The following is an 18,015-nucleotide window of genomic DNA, read 5'->3' as shown; positions in this document are numbered from 1 at the left end:
AAAGACGTTGGCAGCGATAGGCATTGTAAACTCCTGCTCTTCAAGGACTATCAAATATAGACTTTGTTGTCTTTTCCAGCAAGGTCATAAGCCTGAATAATTATGTTATTGTCAGTTTGCACTTTGCACATAGCTAAGCACTTCACATCTTCCTTTGTACAGTAGCAAGCAATAAGAAATCACTGCTATTATTGTTCCAACCAAATCAATGTTCACTGTAACCAAGTCAATGACCATTACAAATAGGACCAGCAACAAAAAAAATGCTGGTCAGGATGATCATTAGTCCTGACGAAGGGTCTCAGCCTGAAACGTCGACTGTACCTCTTCCTAGAGATGCTGCCTGGCCTGCTGCGTTCACCAGCAGCTTTGATATGTGTTGCTTGAATTTCCAGCATCTGCAGAATTCCTGTTGTTCAGGATGATCAATATTTAGAATCATTTTAGATTAGGTTGATACAATTTTTTTATTGTATGGAAAGACTTTTCTGTGGAATTATGGACTCTGACTTTGGGGGAAAAATTGATGTAATGTGGAAGAAAAGAAGTGTAACTATTCTACCCTGAGTTTCTGCTCAAATTGTTCACAGAAATAATAAAAACTAACAAGTGAGATTTTTCTTTTCCAGCTCTTTAACTTACCACTGCATCTTACAATAGAGAAGATAGTGTCTCGTCACTTCCTTATTAAGAGATATGCAAATATTAGATTGATTATAAACATCAAAAGAAAATGCAAACTGCCACAGTAAAATAAGCACAAATAAATTTGTTCAGAATTCTTATTGAACATTTCGACCTGTTTGGCATGGTGTAACCTTCCTTCTGTTTGGTGCTTTGGAACACAATGGAAAACAAAGGGATTTTGCAGTGCAGCTGGGGGAGCACAAAACTTCTTTAATGGAGTAAGTAAGCATGTAGAATTCAGGCAGCTTAGGTTGCAAAAAGTTAAAAATAAAGGGTGAGGGGATGGTTTTCACAAATGCAGAGTACATAGGAATAAATTAATACTATTCATGCCTGATGAAGATCAACATTCAATTCTTCAGGAACTGCTGCCTCTCCATCATCAGATTTCTGAACCCACGAACAATACATCATTATTAATTTCTTTTGCACTCCATTTATGTTTTAATTTATAGTATTTTTTTGTTTATACACTGTACTGCTGCTGGAAAACATAAAATTTCATTTCAAAGAAGACCAATAATAAACCTGATTTTGATTCTAATTCATTCTTTTGGACTTGATGAAAACCAACCTATCCAATTCAAGGAAAATAAAAAATTTTTTTGATCTAACCCAACAAGTTACAACTTAGATATGTTCCTAATTGTGTTGGTTAAATAAATGCTACGTTATTATTTGGTACAAAATGCAATATGTGTTACCTAGAGTATTTATAGGGAAAAAAAACCTACAGCACAATACAGGCTCTTCAGCCCACAAAGAATATATACAATGATGCACATATACAATATTTACAATGATGCACATATTCCTGAGTTTCTCCAGTTTGTCATAAAATCTGATACTGCATTACAGATAAACTTCACTGAAATTATTTCTCCCCAATTCATCTGTGACTTCTTATTTGTGTTTTTTTTTTCTAATCCTGAGCTCTTAAACTCATTTATTGAAAAATGATTTGGAAATTTGAAGCAAAAGGGAATATTGCAAAGATCTACAATGTACAAAAACGTTTCCAGTTAAAAAAAAACATACATATTTAAATTTCTGACTTTCAGCATCTGCAAAGATTTCCTTCTGGAAGGTGTTCTGAAAGAATTTGAGATGGCACATAAAAGTTGTTACTGCAAGCAGAACTCACTCCAAAAGGCCCGATGCCCATGTAGGCCTGCTTCCAGCATTCATCAGTCACATACACAATTTATTAGGTTCTATGAGGTCAATCATGCTGGCTGCAATCATTCCTGCAGGTGTATGGCAGAACTCTCACTGTAAGAAGGGCTTTGCGTAACACACACAAAATGCTGGAGGAATGAATAAATAGCCAGCATTTTGGGCTGAGACCCTTCTTCACGACTGGAAAAGAACGGGGAAGGTGCCAGAATAAGGAAGTGAGGGGAGGAGAAAGAAAATAACAAGAAAGTGATATGTGAAGTGAGGTGGGTAGAAAAGATATAGGGCTGGAAAGGAAGGAATCTGACAGGAGAGGAGACTGGACTATAGGAGAAAGGGAAGGAAGAGAGGACCCAGGGGGAGGTGATCGGCAGGTGAGAAGAGGTAAGAGGCCAGATTGACCATACCTTAAAAGGTCACTGATATCAGCTTTGTTGTCTAAGTATTCAGATTTCTCAAAGCTTTTAATATCTTTACTATTATCTAACATTTATAAAGCAAGGAAGATGAAGATAATAACAAAAATCCTTCATAGACTTTGCCTAAATTTCTCACTGGCTTGGAATGATTGCCAACATAATCAAAGGTTCCACTTAGCCCAGGCATTCTCTCTTCTCCCTTCTCCCATCAGGCAGAAGATACAAAAGCCCAAATATCACCACTCTCAAGGACAGTTTCTACCCCGCTTTTATAAGACTATTGAGCAATTCCCTTGTATAATAAGATGGACTGTTGACCTCAATCTACCTCTTCATGGCTTGTACCTTTTTAATCTACCTACACTGCAATGTCTCTGCCATTTTATTTTGCATTCTGTTGTTGTTTTCCACAGTATTACCTTAATGCATTGATGTGAGTTGCATGAACGGCATGCAAAACAAAATTTTTCTCTGTACCTAGGTTCATGTGATGACAATATGAAACTGATTTACCAGCATAATATTATTCAAGTGATGACATTTGTTTTCCCAGCAAGGCCTGAAGTGGCATAGTGATGCAGTAGGTAGTCCAGTTATCTTACTGTCCAGTGTCCCAGATTGAATTCTGACCCCTCTGTGAGCTTACTATTCCGCTGGGTGCTCCAGTTTTACCCCTATGTCGCAAAATTGTTTCTACCCTCATCTGTAAATTGTCCTGAGTGTAGATGGCAGTAGGGGAATCAAGGGGGTGAAAATGTGCAATTGGGGAATGAGATTCACGGGACTATTCTCAGAAACAGCACCGACTCAACGTGCTTTTGGTGTAGCAGGTTGTCATAGTGAATCACAATACTGCATAGCTCTTTTTAAAAACAACAACATTGTCAAGGTCTTTCATGCACTGAATATGACAAGTTAGTTTTAGTTTCAGCTGCAACCTCATCAACCGTAGCATTATCAGCATCCTTGCAGCTACTGAAGAGCATTGTTTATTTCCACATCGCTGCACAATGAACTCCTGAGACAGAGAATCCCTTCAGTTACCTGCAGGTAACAATGGATTAGCTTGTTGGAGAAATCTCCAATAGGAATACCATTATTTGCCTGGCTGATTAGTGCCAAAAAAAGAGAACATCCTGATCTCAAGACTAAACAATGAGAGGCCGCACTATTTAAGACTTTTTAATTACATCCACGGGGGATTAATGGGGTGTCTAGTGAGGGATGGCATCTCTGGTGAAGGGGCTTGTTGTGTCCATTCTGGGGTGGCTCACTCACCTTTGGTACCAACCAGACACTCAGCTGTCACCTGTGTCTCCAGGTAGCTGTTCAAGTGCAACAGCAGCCATACCTCTGTGCACCGCTTCGACGGGTGGGCTAAACCAGGTGAGGGTAGCCAGTGGCTACAAGATAGGGACATGGCTGTGTTACAATGCAAAGCCATCTTCAGTGGACTGGGCGAATGAGATCTATGGTGAGATCCAACCAGATCACCACAGAGCAAAGGGCATGACAAGGTACAGACGATGCCGGTGTCATCCACAGCAACCAGGGAAGATCCCAGTTTGTAACGCTTGTCCATATGACTAAAGCAGGACTTCTGAGGTTGAGAGAATGGAACTGACCCAATGTAACGGCTTTTCCACTTTGAAAACTCTCCTGAACCTTTCCTGTCATAGTCAGGCACAATGGACAACCACCAATTACATCCACAGTTTCTACCCTCACCTGCACTCACAATTTGTTTGCATCTTTCCACGTACACATGAATTGTTTTTGCCCCATCTTTCCCCAACCGCTTTGCTTTGTTTTACTCCCTGGCAAGACCCTGCTGCTCTGGCTGTTTAATTCCAGGTCATTTCGCTCTTCCCTGCCTCTCCTATTATCTTAACTGCTGATCCATCCCTTACTTAATCACAGCAGGCAATGGCTGAGCTTGTGTGATGGTCAGATTATGCATGACACTGCCGAGTGCTTCAAAGAATGATGCTGCTAGCAGAAAACCCTATTATAATGACATACTGTACACCTATCATTCTGAGCAGCCCCATAGTGATGCCCCACTGGGCTTTCGGTAATGGCGTGCATGGGCTTGTTATTTTGTTTATCAGGTTGATCAGTTGCTTGAAGTGTATCTCCCACAATCCAACCTTTTGGGAATTATGGTACTAAAAGAGGAGAAGCAGCTGTGACTGGCTAAGAATGAAAGTGTTATAGGAACTCCCCGCACACTGATAATCAACTATCAACTGCACATTGAGAGAACGTGATCGCTCCCTAATAATGAATGTATGATACTGAAGTGGTCAGATTAAAGTAAAGATGATTGTGGGAGCATTGACTTACTCTAGGTTCTGTGAGTTCACTTATAAGCATAAGAGTTACCTGTGAAGGATCCTCTATAATCTCTGCTGAAGTCAAGGAGGGAAAGATTTTGGGTGCTAAGCCCTTAGATGCTTCCGGTGATGTTGTAATCATGGATGTTTGTAATGGCTGCAAGGTGCCTTTTACATCAAAGCTCAAAGTAAATTTATTTTCAAACTGCATACAGGTCACCCTATACTACCGTGAAATACATTTTCTTGCGGGCATTCACAATAGACACAAAGTAACACAATATAATCAATGAAAAACTATACACAAATGTAAAGATGAGCAAACATCAATGTACAAAAGATGACAAAGAGTATAAAAAGAAACATAAAATAATATAAGTTGTAGAGTCTTTGAAAGTGAGTCCATAGGTTGTGGAATCATTTCATCATTGCTGTGAGTGAAATTATCCACTCTAGTTCAGGAGCCTGATGAATGAGGGGTAATAACTTCCTGAGCGTGGTAGTGCAGGATGTAAGGCTCCTGTATCTCCTTCCTGATGGCAGCAGCAAGAAGAGATCATGCCTGGATAATGGGGGTTCTTGTTGATAGATACTACATTCCTGCAATAACACCCACATTATCAAAGGGAGGGAGCATTAAGTCCATCCATTGAGATTTGCAGGCTAGTTTTAGTTACAACTCAATGTTTGAAGATGCCAAGAAGGGTTAGTCTTCATGCAGGATAATGTACAAATATCTGAGAGTTGTGTGCAGGAGGCTGTCTATAAATATAAGTTTACCACAATGATCACTTCAGGTAACATTTTGAACATACAGCATTGTTAAAGCTGACTCTTCTGTCAACGAATTGAAGTTCTTTTTACAAATGTCGATAGAAATTGCATTAAGGGTCATTCCTGACCAATTCTCTACAACTCTGGGCAAATTTGACAATGGAAAACAACAGTGGGAAACATAAACATGTTGGTCAAAAGTGAATAGACGATGAAAGTTCCTGGCACTAAAACATCAGCAATATATACAAAATTATACAATGGCTTAATAAGATTTCAATCGCACATCAATTTTTGACATTATGCAAATGAATTTCTGGCCTTGCCTCCCTAAAATATGTGATAATTCCAAGATATGTTGTGCTGATTCATCAATTCATAAGAATTGCAGTATTTTTTTTCCAAAACTCCGACAGAATTTTTATCCCGAAAGGCTTAAAAATTCATCACTATATGAAAGGATGACAGGTAAACCAGAAGTGCGAATTTTTCTTAGTCATTGGCAGACAATAAATGAGGGTTGATCAATCTTCAAGCCTTGTGACATAACACAGTGCTATATCAATCATATTCACTTCCTGTTCCCATTCCTATCATTACAAATTTGAATTCTGCTTGTCTACCAGCCTCTTGCTTACTGCTGCTGGAGAAGGTGTCTGCATATGGCGGTTTCTCGCTTGCTGCTCTCGAGGGAAGAACCTTACATTTGAGCGGTCCCTGTCGCTCTCTCTCTGTCTCTGTCTCTTTTGATTATGTCGGCAGATTGTGCCAGAGCAAGATTTAATTGACGCAGATTGTAGATTTGGACTCTGATTTGGGTTTATGATGTCTTCTAGTCGCGCTTTTTTGCTACTATCTTTAGCTGATTCCTAAATCAAGACGGCCTGCAGATAACACACACTGACCCGAACTGTACTGAAATACATCTTTTGATTTTGTGTTTTCTATTCTGAGTTTTTGCTCACTTTTTTTGTTGCCATTTGTGTAATTTATTTATTTATTGATGCTTGAGGGGAGAATGGGGATTTGATGTTTGATGTTTCTCTTTGAATAAGTTGGTTCCATGGTTCTTGTTTCATGACCATAAGACCATAAGACAAAGAAGCAGAAGTCGGCCATTCGGCCCATCGAGTCTGCTCCACCATTTTATCATGAGCTGATCCATTCTCCCACTTAGTCCCACTCCCCCGCCTTCTCACCATAACCTTGATGCCCTGGCTACTCAGATACCTATCAATCTCTGCCTTAAATACACCCAATGACTTGACCTCCACTGCCGCCCGTGGCAACAAATTCCACAGATTCACTACCCTCTGGCTAAAAAAAATTTCTTTGCATCTTTGTTCTGAATGGGCGCCCTTCAATCCTTAAGTCATGCCCTCTCGTACTAAACTCCCCCATCATGGGAAACAATTTTGCCACATCCACTCTGTCCATGCCTTTCAACATTTGAAATATTACTATGACTGTGACTGTAACTGTGAGGATACGAAGCTCAGGGTTGTATACTGCATACATACTTTGATAATAAGTTTACTTTGAATCCTCGTATCTTGAATCAAGCGAAATGTATTTAAAATATCTAAAGTGTTACCAAAAGTTAACAACCTTCCTACATTACATTATTATACAGTGGTACCAGGAAGTGATGCTGTGTAATGATTTTGATCTCATTTTTAGCTGTTTCCATCTTCATGCCTTTGAGGGTTCAAAGTATTTTTGTAAACACCTTTAAATGTAACTAAAGCATGATTTTATGCTTTCTTTCCCTTTTCTCACATGTTTTTTTCCAGATTTGTCACTTCGCTTCATTTCCTTGAAATTGTTTCTGAATCCTATTTGCTAGTTAGCACCTCAGGCTCTGTTTCTTTAGATGCTTTCAGCTCTGTTCCAGCTTTTCATACATTCCTAGCCACAACCCTCCTTCCTATACTATCCATCCCATGCACCCCTATTTTTTCAGTCAGACTTTGAGAGGGACAATAAAACTACATTTGTGCAAATCCCTGAATTATATGGTGAACCAGTGGTCTCTGTCTCAGAGGGCAAAGTCAGAACTTCTTTGAAGAAGGTAAACCGTTGCTAGGTGGTATACTCTGATAGTGTACCTGGTCAGACTCTGAAAACCTATGTCAACGCACTGCAGGAGTGTACAAAGACACCTCCAATCTCTCACTGTTGCAATTGGAAGGTTCTATTTGCTTCAAAAGGGCCACAATCTTACCAGTTCTCAAGAGCAAGGTGATCTGCCTCAGTGATTATCACCCATTGGCACTCACATCTACTGTAATGAAGTGATTTCAGAAGTTGGTCATGGCTATAAGCAACTACCTATACAAAGACCTGGACCCGCCACTGTTTGCCTGTTGCCACAATCGGTAAACAGTGGATACGATCTCACTGGCTCTTCACTCAGCCTTGAATGATTTGGACAATAGTAATAGCTACGTCAGACTGCTGTTTATTGGTTTCAGCTCAGTGTTTAATACAATCATACCCTCAGTTCTAATCAACAAGCTCCAAAACTTGGGCCTCTGTACCTCCCCTTGCATCTGGATCCTTGACTTCCCCAACAAGAGACCACGGTCTGTGCAGATAGAAAATAACCCTCCTCCTCATTGACAAGGAACACTGGTGCACCTCAACTATGTGCCTTAGTCCACTGCTCTACTCTCTCTACACCAACAATTATGTGGCTAGGCACAGCTCAAATGCCATCTATAAATTTGCCTGCTGTTGGCAGAATTTCAGATGGTGACAAGGAGGAGCACAGGACTGAGGTAGATCAAATGTGATCAGAAGAGTGAACAACAACCTTTTATTCTACATCAGTAAGACCAAGGAATTGATTGTGAGTTTCAGGACAGGAGGTCAAGGGAACACACGGGAGTCATCCTCGAGAGATCAGCAGTGGAATGTGTGAGTAGTTTCAAGTTCCTGGGTGTCAACATCTCTGAAGATATATCCTGGGCCTAGGATCAATTGCTTTGATGCAATTACAAGGAAGGTATGGCAGCGGCTATATTTCATTAGGAGTTTGAGAAAACTTGGAAGGTCACCAAAGGCACTCACAAATTTCTTCATAACATTCCTACTGGTTCCCTCACCATCTGGTATGGAGGGGTCATTGCACAAGATTGGAAAAAGCTGCAGAACGTTGTAAACTTAGCCAGCTCCATCATGGGCTCTAGCCTCTCAAGCATTGAGGACATCTTCAAAAGGCGATGCTCCAGAGAGGTAATATCCATCATTAAGGACCCACCCCTCCAACCTTCCTCAGTGGGGACATGTCCTGTTCTCATTACTACTATCAACGATAAGATACAGGAGCCTGACAACTGAAATAATGTACTTCTGCTGCAAAACAACAAATTTCATGACATATTCCAGTGATATTAAAGATGATTCTGGTTCTGGTTGTGCTATGGTCTGAATATTTCCTGATATTGCCTATTTACACCTACCATATCTCCAAGTGGTTTTGGTATTGGTTTAATATTGTCACATGCACCAAAATACTGTGTCATATGAAGAGTGTATGCTGGCTCTAGGTCTGTGTTCACTAGAATTTAGAAGAATGATGGGTAATGTCATTGAAACCTATTGAATGGTGAAAGGCCTTGATCAAGTGGATTTGGAAAGGATCTTTCCTAAAGTGGGAGAGTCTAGGAGCAGAGGATACAGCCTCAGAATAGAAGGGTGTCCTTTTAGAATGGAGATGAGGAGGAATTCCTTTAGCCAGAGAGTGGTAAATCTGTGGAATGTGTTGCCATAGGAAGCTGTGGAGGCCAAGATTTTAGGTATACTTAAGGCAGAAGGTGATAGATTGTGAGTGGTCAGGGCATTAAGGGATACAGGGAGAAGGCAGGAGATTGGGGCTGAGAGGAAAATTAGATCAGCCATAATGAAATAGTGTAACAGACTCGATTGGCTAAATGGCCTAATTCTGCTCCTATACCTTATGGTGTTAAAAGCTTGACTGGCATACTGCTCATACAGATCAAATCATTACACATTTTCTGCTGTGAAATGTCACATTCATGAAGAACTTTGGAAACTGCTTCCTCACACTGTTGCTTTATTTTTCTCTTGTCTGATTATCCTTTAATGATCACTTTATCACTTTTCTTGTTGCCTGTTTTCCTGTTTTCAGTTTCTTTCCTTAGTCTGATCCATCCATGTTGTAAGAAGCACAAATTAGACGTAATGAGATCACATGAAGTTAAAAACTGTCAGATGGAATGAGAACAATTCAAAGGTTCAAAGCACATTTATAATCAAAGCATGTATGCAGTACCCAAACCTAAGGAATAGTATAGACAAGGGACAGAACAGAAAAGAGAGTGAAATATGGGAAGAATTGGAGAAAGTCAGGAAAAGAAACAATGGCAGATGATTTGGAGGATGAGGATAGTGACAGGGGGGTAGAATATTAGAGATAATCAAAGGAAGATAAGGTTTCAGAAAATGAGTTCAGATGAGTGAAGATGCAGGACACATACCACTGATCAGCTAGAGAACAGGATCTACTCCAAGGGCAGAACCTAATGGATGATAAGGAGCTGCGGTATCATTCAGGAGCCTGCTGTCTCTTATTTCTGGCCATGGATTATCTAGCCCTTACCCACTCTAATTAATACATTTAAATTTGTTAGTCAGTGCAGGGTCACACAGCTGAGAAGAATGCACTCTGCACGCAACGACAGAGTTTTAATGCTTATGTGCTTTAAATTGAACCAGATTTTATTAAGGCCCATTGCAACTAGTTCTGACATAATCGTAAAAATAGCTTCCGATCTCAACTAATTGCCAAGGATCTCCCTCATCTTTTTACTCTCACAATAAGGGGGTTAATATTCTAGACAGAGAGCACAGTATCACTGATACAAGAAGAAACTCAGTAGATAGTATTTGTTCAAAGTCTTCCCTTCAAACAGGGGTTCCCAACCCTTTTTATGCAATGAACCCCAGGCTACGAACCCCTGAACTTCAAACATCTTTGGATGCTCAGTCCCTGAACATATTCGAGGATTGAATTGATGATTTTTGGGACCAAATTGAATCGAAGGATATGAGGATTAAATGGAATTGTGAGCCTGAGGTTCTGCCTTATTCTCAAAGGTTTCAAAGTTTCAAAGGTACATTTAATGTCAGAGAAATGCATACAATAGACAGAGTATGCAAAAGTTTGGACACCCCGGTCAAAATTTCTGTTACTGTGAATAGCTAACCGAGTAAAGGATGAACTGATTTCCAAAAGGCATAAAGTTGAAGATGACACATTTCTTTAATATTTTAAGCAAGAAAACTTTTTTATTTCCATCTTTTACAGTTTCAAAATAACAAAAAAGGAAAAGGGTCGGAAGCAAAAGTTTGGGCACCCTGCATGGCAGTACTTAGTAACACCCCTTTCGGCAAGTATCACAGCTTGGTAAGGAAACACTTTTTGTAGCCAGCTAAAAGTCTTTCAATTCTTGTTCGGGGGATTTTTGCCCATTCTTCCTTGCAAAAGGCTGCTAGTTCTGTGAGATTCTCTGGCCGTCTTGCATGCACTGCTCTTTTGAGGTCTATCCACAGATTCTTGATGATGTTTAGGTCGGGGGACTGTGAGGGCAATGGCAAAACCTTCAGCTTGCACCTCTTGTGGTAGTCCATTGTGGATTTTGAGGTGTGCTTAGGATCATTATCCTGTTGTAGAAGCTATCCTCTTTTCATCTTCCGCTTTTTTATAAACGGCGGGATGTTTGCTTCCAGAATTTGCTGGTATTTAATTGAATCCATTCTTCCCTCTACCAGTAAAATGTTCCCCGTGCCACTGGCTGCAACACAAGCCCAAAGCATGATCAATCCACCCCTGTGCTTAACATTTGGAGAGGTGTTCTTTTCATGAAATTCTGCATCCTTTTTTCCTCCAAACATACCTTTGGCCAGTGTGGCCAAAAAGTTCTATTTTAACTTAATCCGTCCACAGGTCTTGTTTCCAAAATGTATCAGGCTTGTTTAGATGTTCCTTTGCAAACTTTTGAATAGAAGCCGAAGATGAAAAGAGGATGGCTTCTACAACAGGATAATGATCCTAAGCACACCTCAAAATCCACAATGGACTACCTCAAGAGGTGCAAGCTGAAGGTTTTGCCATGGCCCTCACAGTCCCCTGACCTAAACATCATTGAGAATCTGTGGATAGACCTCAAAAGAGCAGTGCATGCAAGACTCCCAGAGAATCTCACAGAACTAGTTTAGATTAGATTAGATTATGAGAACACTCAGTCCTCTTTCTATTGTCACTTAGAAATGCATACATACATTAAGAAATGATGCAATGTTTCTCAGGAGTGATATCACAGAAAACAGGACAAACCAAAGACTAACACTGACAGAACCACATAATTATAACATATAGTTACAACAGTACAAAGCAATACTGTTGAAGAACAAACCATGGGCACGGTAAATAAAGTCTCAAAAGTCCCTGAGTCGATTGACTCCCGCGTTCCCGATAGCAGGCGGCAAAAGGGAGAAACTCCCTGCTATAAACCTCCAGGCACCGTCAACTTGCCGATGCCTTGAAAGCAGCCGACCACAGCCGACACTGAGTCGACCCGTCCGAAAACTTCAAGCTTCTGACCAGCCTCTCCGATACAGCCTCCCAAGTGCCATCATCTGCCGAATGCCTTCGACCTCACCCTGGCCGCTGAAACATGCAAAGCCGAGGATTTCGGGGCCTTCTGCTCCGGAGATTCCTGTTACCACACAGTAGCAGCGGCAGTGAAGCGGAAATTTCAGAAGTTTTCCAGATGTTCCTCCGTGCTCTCCCGTCTGTCTCCATCAAATCAGAATTGTACACGGTCCCTTACTTGACAGATAACAGACATCATCACCGGAGAGGCCGCGCATGCTGCTGTCGCGCCGCCATCTTCTCCTCCTTTTGCAAGGAAGAATGGGCAAAAATCCCCTATACAAGAATTGAAAGACTTTTAGCTGGCTACAAAAAGAGTTTACCAGCTGTGATACTTGCCAAAGGGGGTGTTACTAAGTACTGCCATGCAGGGTGCCCAAACTTTTGCTTCAGGCCCTTTTCCTTCTTTGTTATTTTGAAACTGTAAAAGATGGAAATAAAAAAGTTTTCTTGCTTAAAACATTAAAGAAATGCCTTTTGGAAATCAGTTCATCTTTTACTCACTTAGCTATTCACAGTTACAGAAATTTTGACCGGGGTGGCCAAACTTTTGCATGCCACTGTTCATCCTGAAACTCTGGAGGATGGCAGAGATGGCTCAAGGAGGAATTTGGCCTACTCCTATTTTCTTTTCTATTTCTTTTCTGCTTCTCTTCCTCTACAGCCTTCTCGTTAACAAATTCCCCCATCATTTTAGCCTGAACTTGTCTTCTTTCCTGCCTTTCTGTTTTACAAGCTTTTGCTCTTAGATTTACCCCACCCTTTCTGGGCTCATTTTGCCAGGCCTCATTAACATAAAACTGCAGAGTTGTTTTCATATTGCTTTCATATTTAGTTTTCGATTAATTTCAAGAAAATCTTTCCATTTCCTATGCCCACTGCTGTACTAATCTAATATACCAACTCCATATCATTTTTTTAATTTGTTGGTCCTCATTGCGGCTTGGATTTATTAATTCACTCATGGCTGTTGCCAAATTAATTCCCTGCTACACACTGATCTGCAAGTTTATTCATTTCATTTCTTATTGCTGCTTTTATATCAATTAATTTATCCATTGTTGTCCAGTAAACTCAATTTATGACTACACTGTTCTTCCGTGTTCACCAGTAATACGTCCTGCATCTGAGAAACTGGAAATTCTTACAGTTGTGGGATTTAAAAAAAAATTAATTTCTCATGGTTGCGTGCTACTTCATAAGGCATTGTGAATCAGATTTTCCTGGTCACACTGAGGATTTTCATTTTATTTCTGGATAATTATATGATATATAATCTTATAATACATAACTGTATTTTCAAACATACACACTAATGCACAAAACACAATATTTCATATACCCTGTTTAAATATTTACAAGGGATTGTTATCCATTTGATTCATGATCAACTTAATTAGTACTGCCAAATGAAAGCTGTACTGGGCTGAAGGTCTGAGCAGTGATACAGGAGACTGAAGATATTTTTTCTCTCCCAAATGAAGCATACATTGTGCATATGCACACACTCATTTATTCTGTTGCTGTAGTTATGTACTTCTTTAAGTTTTGAAATAAAATGTTTCTAATCAAAGATTAAACTCTGAAGCTGTGAAACTATTGAATAGTTAAGGAGCCTTATATTTAATGATGAATTGGGTCATTCTGCATGAACACTGACATCTTACTTAGACCTATTAAACAATGGATTGAATAGAGACTACTCCCAGATTATCAGACAAACTCTGATTACTTTTACTTTATGCCACACAGTAATGCTATTGTTAGTTTCAGATTCCACTGGCCGTATTGGCACACGTAAAAAACATGTATGTGTGGAGATATGAGAGACTGCAGACATTGCAATCTGGAGCAAAAAACAGCTGGAAGACTCAATGGGACAAGTGGCATCTGTGGAGTGACAGAATGGTCAACACTCTACGTTACAACTGAGATGTAAGGGGAAGTTATCTGGTATACAGAATTGAGAGGGAGTGGCGAAAAAGGATGATAGGCACTGTACACATGGAAGGATATCCAGCCTATTACTCAAAGTAACTGGGGAAAAAAATCATCTGTTGGGCCAGGGAGAAAAAAAACTTTTCCATCAGCCATGAGATACTTCCATCAACAACTCTACCAGTAATAATGATTTGACTCATGTTACTCTCCTGCTATTTTTCTGTGGTAATATGTGAGCAGATGACTGAGAGGTATCCAATCACAAACAAGAGAAAATCTGCGGATGCTGGTAAACCAAGCAACAAAATGCTGGAGGAATTCAGCAGGGAAGCTGGCACCTATGGAAACGAGCAAACAGTCGACATTTCGGGCCGAGACCCTTCATCAGGACTGGAGAAAAAAAATGAGAAGTCAAAGTATGAAGTTGGGGGGAGAGGTGGAAGAAATACAAGGTTATAGGTGATAGGTGAAACCAGGAGAGGGAATGGGGTGAAGTAAAGAACTGGTAAGTCAATTGGTGAAAGAGAGAAAGAGATGAAGAAGGGGAATCTGATAGGAAAGGAAAGAAGGCCATGGAAGAAAGGGAAGGGGGAGGAGCATCAGAGAGAGGCGATGGGCAGATAAGGAGATAAGGCGAGAGGGAAATTGAAATGAGGAATGGTGAGGTGGGGGGGGGCGGGAACCATAAATGTTGCTCCTTGAACCTGAGTGTAGCCTCATTGCCACAGTAGAATAGGCCATGGATTGACATGTCGGAATGGGAGCAGCAAGTAGGATTAAAATGGGTGGCCACTGGTAGGTTCCGTTTTTCTGGCAGCAGCTTCCAATCTACATCGGGTCTCACTGATATATAGGAGGCCACATTGGGAGCACTGGATACTGAAGATGACCCCAACAGACTCAAAGGTGAAGTGTCACCTCAGCTGGAAGGAATGGTTGGGGCCCTGAATGGTAGTGAGGGAGGAGCTGTAGGGGCAGGTGTAGCATTTGTTCCACTTGCAAGGATAAGTTAGTGGGGAAAGAGGAATGGTCAAGGGAATCATGTAGGGATCGATCCCTGTGGAAAGCAAAAAATAAAAGTGGTGGGGGGAAGGAGGGAAAGGTGTGCTTGGCAGTAGGACATATTGGAGATAGCGGAAGCTATGGTGAATTACATGCTGAATGTGAAGGCTGGAGGGGTGGTAGGTGAAGACAAGAGAGACTCTATCCCTGTTGGGGTGGTTGGAGGATGGGGTGAGGGCAGATGTGCGTGAAATGGAAGAAATATGGGTGAGGGCAGCATTGTTGTTGGAGGAAGGGAAGCCCCTATCTTTGATCAGAGGACATCTCCTTAGTTCCGGAATGAAAGGACTGAGAGCAGATAATAGACAATAGACAATAGACAATAGGTGCAGAAGTAGACCATTCGGCCCTTCGAGCCTGCACCGCCATTCTGAGATCGCCCCAGATGCGGCGAGATGGAGGAATTGAGAGAAGCGGATGGCATGTTTACAAGTAATGGAGTGGGAACAGGTATAGTCCAAGTAGCTGTGAGAATCAGTGGGTCTATTAAAGATATCAGTAGATAAGCTGTCTCCAGGGTTAGAGACAGAGATATCAAGAAAGTGGAGGGATGTGTCAGAAAAGGACCAGATAAATTTGAGGGTATGGTAGAAGTTGGAGGTGAAGTTGATGAAGTTGATGAGCTCCATATGGGTGCAAGAAGCAGCACCAATGCAGTCATCAATGTAGCTGATGACCGAAAGGTGTAATCGAGCCTATTATACGAGAGGGACACAAATTAGCCCTTCTGTTCAGGTCAAATGATGCTGTAAGATCTGGTAGCATGAATTTCAATTTGTTTCATATGATTTCATTTAGAAATGTTGTACTGTTTGGTCTAGGAAAACCTGATCATAAGAGTTGTGTAAATATTCTTTTGTTCTGAAATAGAACACCTCCCCAGTTTGCCTCACCAAGCTTTGAAAATGCTGAAGAAACAATTATTTGGTATTCCAAAGAACATTTTTCATGCTGAGTTCACAATACCATTTAAATAAAACCCGAATGTGTGGATCAATAAACTCAAAATATTTATGGACTAATTGCACTGAGCTTGAATAAATATCTTACATTCAAATTTGTAAAATTCAACCTTTAAAATACTCGTTGGGTCAGACAGATCTACTTTTCACCTGTGAATTCATTCTCCTCATTCAAGTGCCATGGAATTAGCATCAACTCCTATAAAATGACTGATTTCTCTTCATTGCTGAATTTTAAGTTTTTCATAAGGTTTTACAATTTGTATCTGAGTAAGCAATTCACTATACATCTTATGCCTTTTTATAAATGAAAAAACTAACCCTTCAATCAGGTATTTCATAGTCTTCCGATAGTTACACCAATAATTCTTGGCTTTGAAATGAAAGTAATTGTGCACATTTTTCCTTAGTTTTTCTGGAAAGTTAACCCTCCATCCTTTTAGGTGAAAAATCAGTTTGACTTGGCATAATTTTAAGACTGTAAGACCATAAGATATAAGGGCAGAATTAGGCCATTTGGCCCATTGAGACTGCTCCACCATTTCATCATGGCTGATGTGATTCTCCTCTCAGCCACAATCTCCTGCCCTCTCCCGTATCCTTTCATGCCCTGATCAGTCAGGAAACTTATCAACCTCTGCCTTAAATATACATAATTACTTGGTCCCCACAGCTGCCTGTGGCAAAGGATTCCACAGATTCACCACTCGCTGGCTAAAGCAATTCCTCCTCATCTCTGTTCTAAATGGATGCCCCTCTATTCTGAGGCTTTATCCTCTGGTCCTGGACTCCCCCACTATAGAAAAGATCCTCTCCACATGCAATCTGTCAAGGCCTTTCATCATTCGATAACTTTCAGTGATGTCACTACTCATTCTTCTGAATTCTAGTGAATACAAGCCCAGAGTCATCAAGTGCTCCTCATATGACAAGCCATTCAATCCTGGAATCATTTTCGTGAACCTCATTTGAACCCTTTCCATTTTCATCACATCCTTTCTAACAAGGGGCCCAAACGTGGTCTTAACATTGCATCCTTGCTTTTATATTCTAGTCTGCTTGAAATGAATGCCAACATTAGATTTGCCTTCTTCACCACAGACTTGACCTGCAAATTAGGAAATCCAGCACAAGGACTCCCAAGTCCCTCTGCACGTCAATTTTTTTGTATTTTCTCTCCAAGCTGGTCAATCCTTTCACTTCTTCTACCAAAGTGTATGAGCATACACTTCCCAACACTGTTTTCCATCTGCAATTTCTTTGCCCATTCTCCTAATCTATTCTATGTCCTTCTCTAGCCTCCCTACTTCCTCAAAACTACCTAACCTTCCACTTACCTTCATATCGTCTGCAAACCTTGCAACCAAGCCATCAATTCCATCATCCAAATCATTGATGTATAATGTAAAAAGAATTGGTCCCAACACAGACACCTATGGAACACCACTAGTTACGAGCAACCAGCCAGAAAAGGCTCCCTTTATTCCCACTCCTTACATCCTGCCAATCAGCCTCTGCTTTATCCTTGCTAGATTCTTTCCCTGCTTGTTAAGCAGCCTCATGTGTGGCACTTTGTCAAAGGCTTTCTGAAAATCCAAGTACACAACATCAACCACTTCTCCTTTGTCAATCCTGCTTGTTATTTCTTCAAAGGAATTCAACCAGATTAGTCATGAATGATTTTCCCTTGAGGAAACCATGCTGACTGAGGCCTATTTTATCATGTGCTTCCAAGTACCCTGAGACCTTATCCTTAATAATCGACTCCAACATCTTTCCAACCACTGAGGTCAGACTAACTGGCCTATAGTTTCCTTTCTTCTGCCTTGCTCCCTTCTTGAAGAGTTGACTTAGGATGCCATAGTACTTTAACACAATCAGGAAATGTAGATACAAGTATAAATTTAACATCCAAAACTGAATTATCTCACTATCAAAATTCTAATGCAACTTTGTCAGTAAGTCAACTGTTTAACACA

General features: G+C 40.6%; 1 protein-coding gene across 1 annotated transcript in view; it reads right to left on the bottom strand.

The window, feature by feature from the left end:
- Window positions 1–18,015, bottom strand: part of LOC134346855 (low-density lipoprotein receptor-related protein 1-like) — a 2,119,020-nt gene that overhangs the window by 1,359,857 nt on the left and 741,148 nt on the right. The gene's annotated exons all lie outside the window — the stretch shown is intronic.

This window comes from Mobula hypostoma, chromosome 5 (assembly GCF_963921235.1).
Source record: "Mobula hypostoma chromosome 5, sMobHyp1.1, whole genome shotgun sequence".
NCBI lineage: Eukaryota > Metazoa > Chordata > Chondrichthyes > Myliobatiformes > Myliobatidae > Mobula > Mobula hypostoma.
This window is presented reverse-complemented; position numbering and strand designations above follow the sequence as displayed.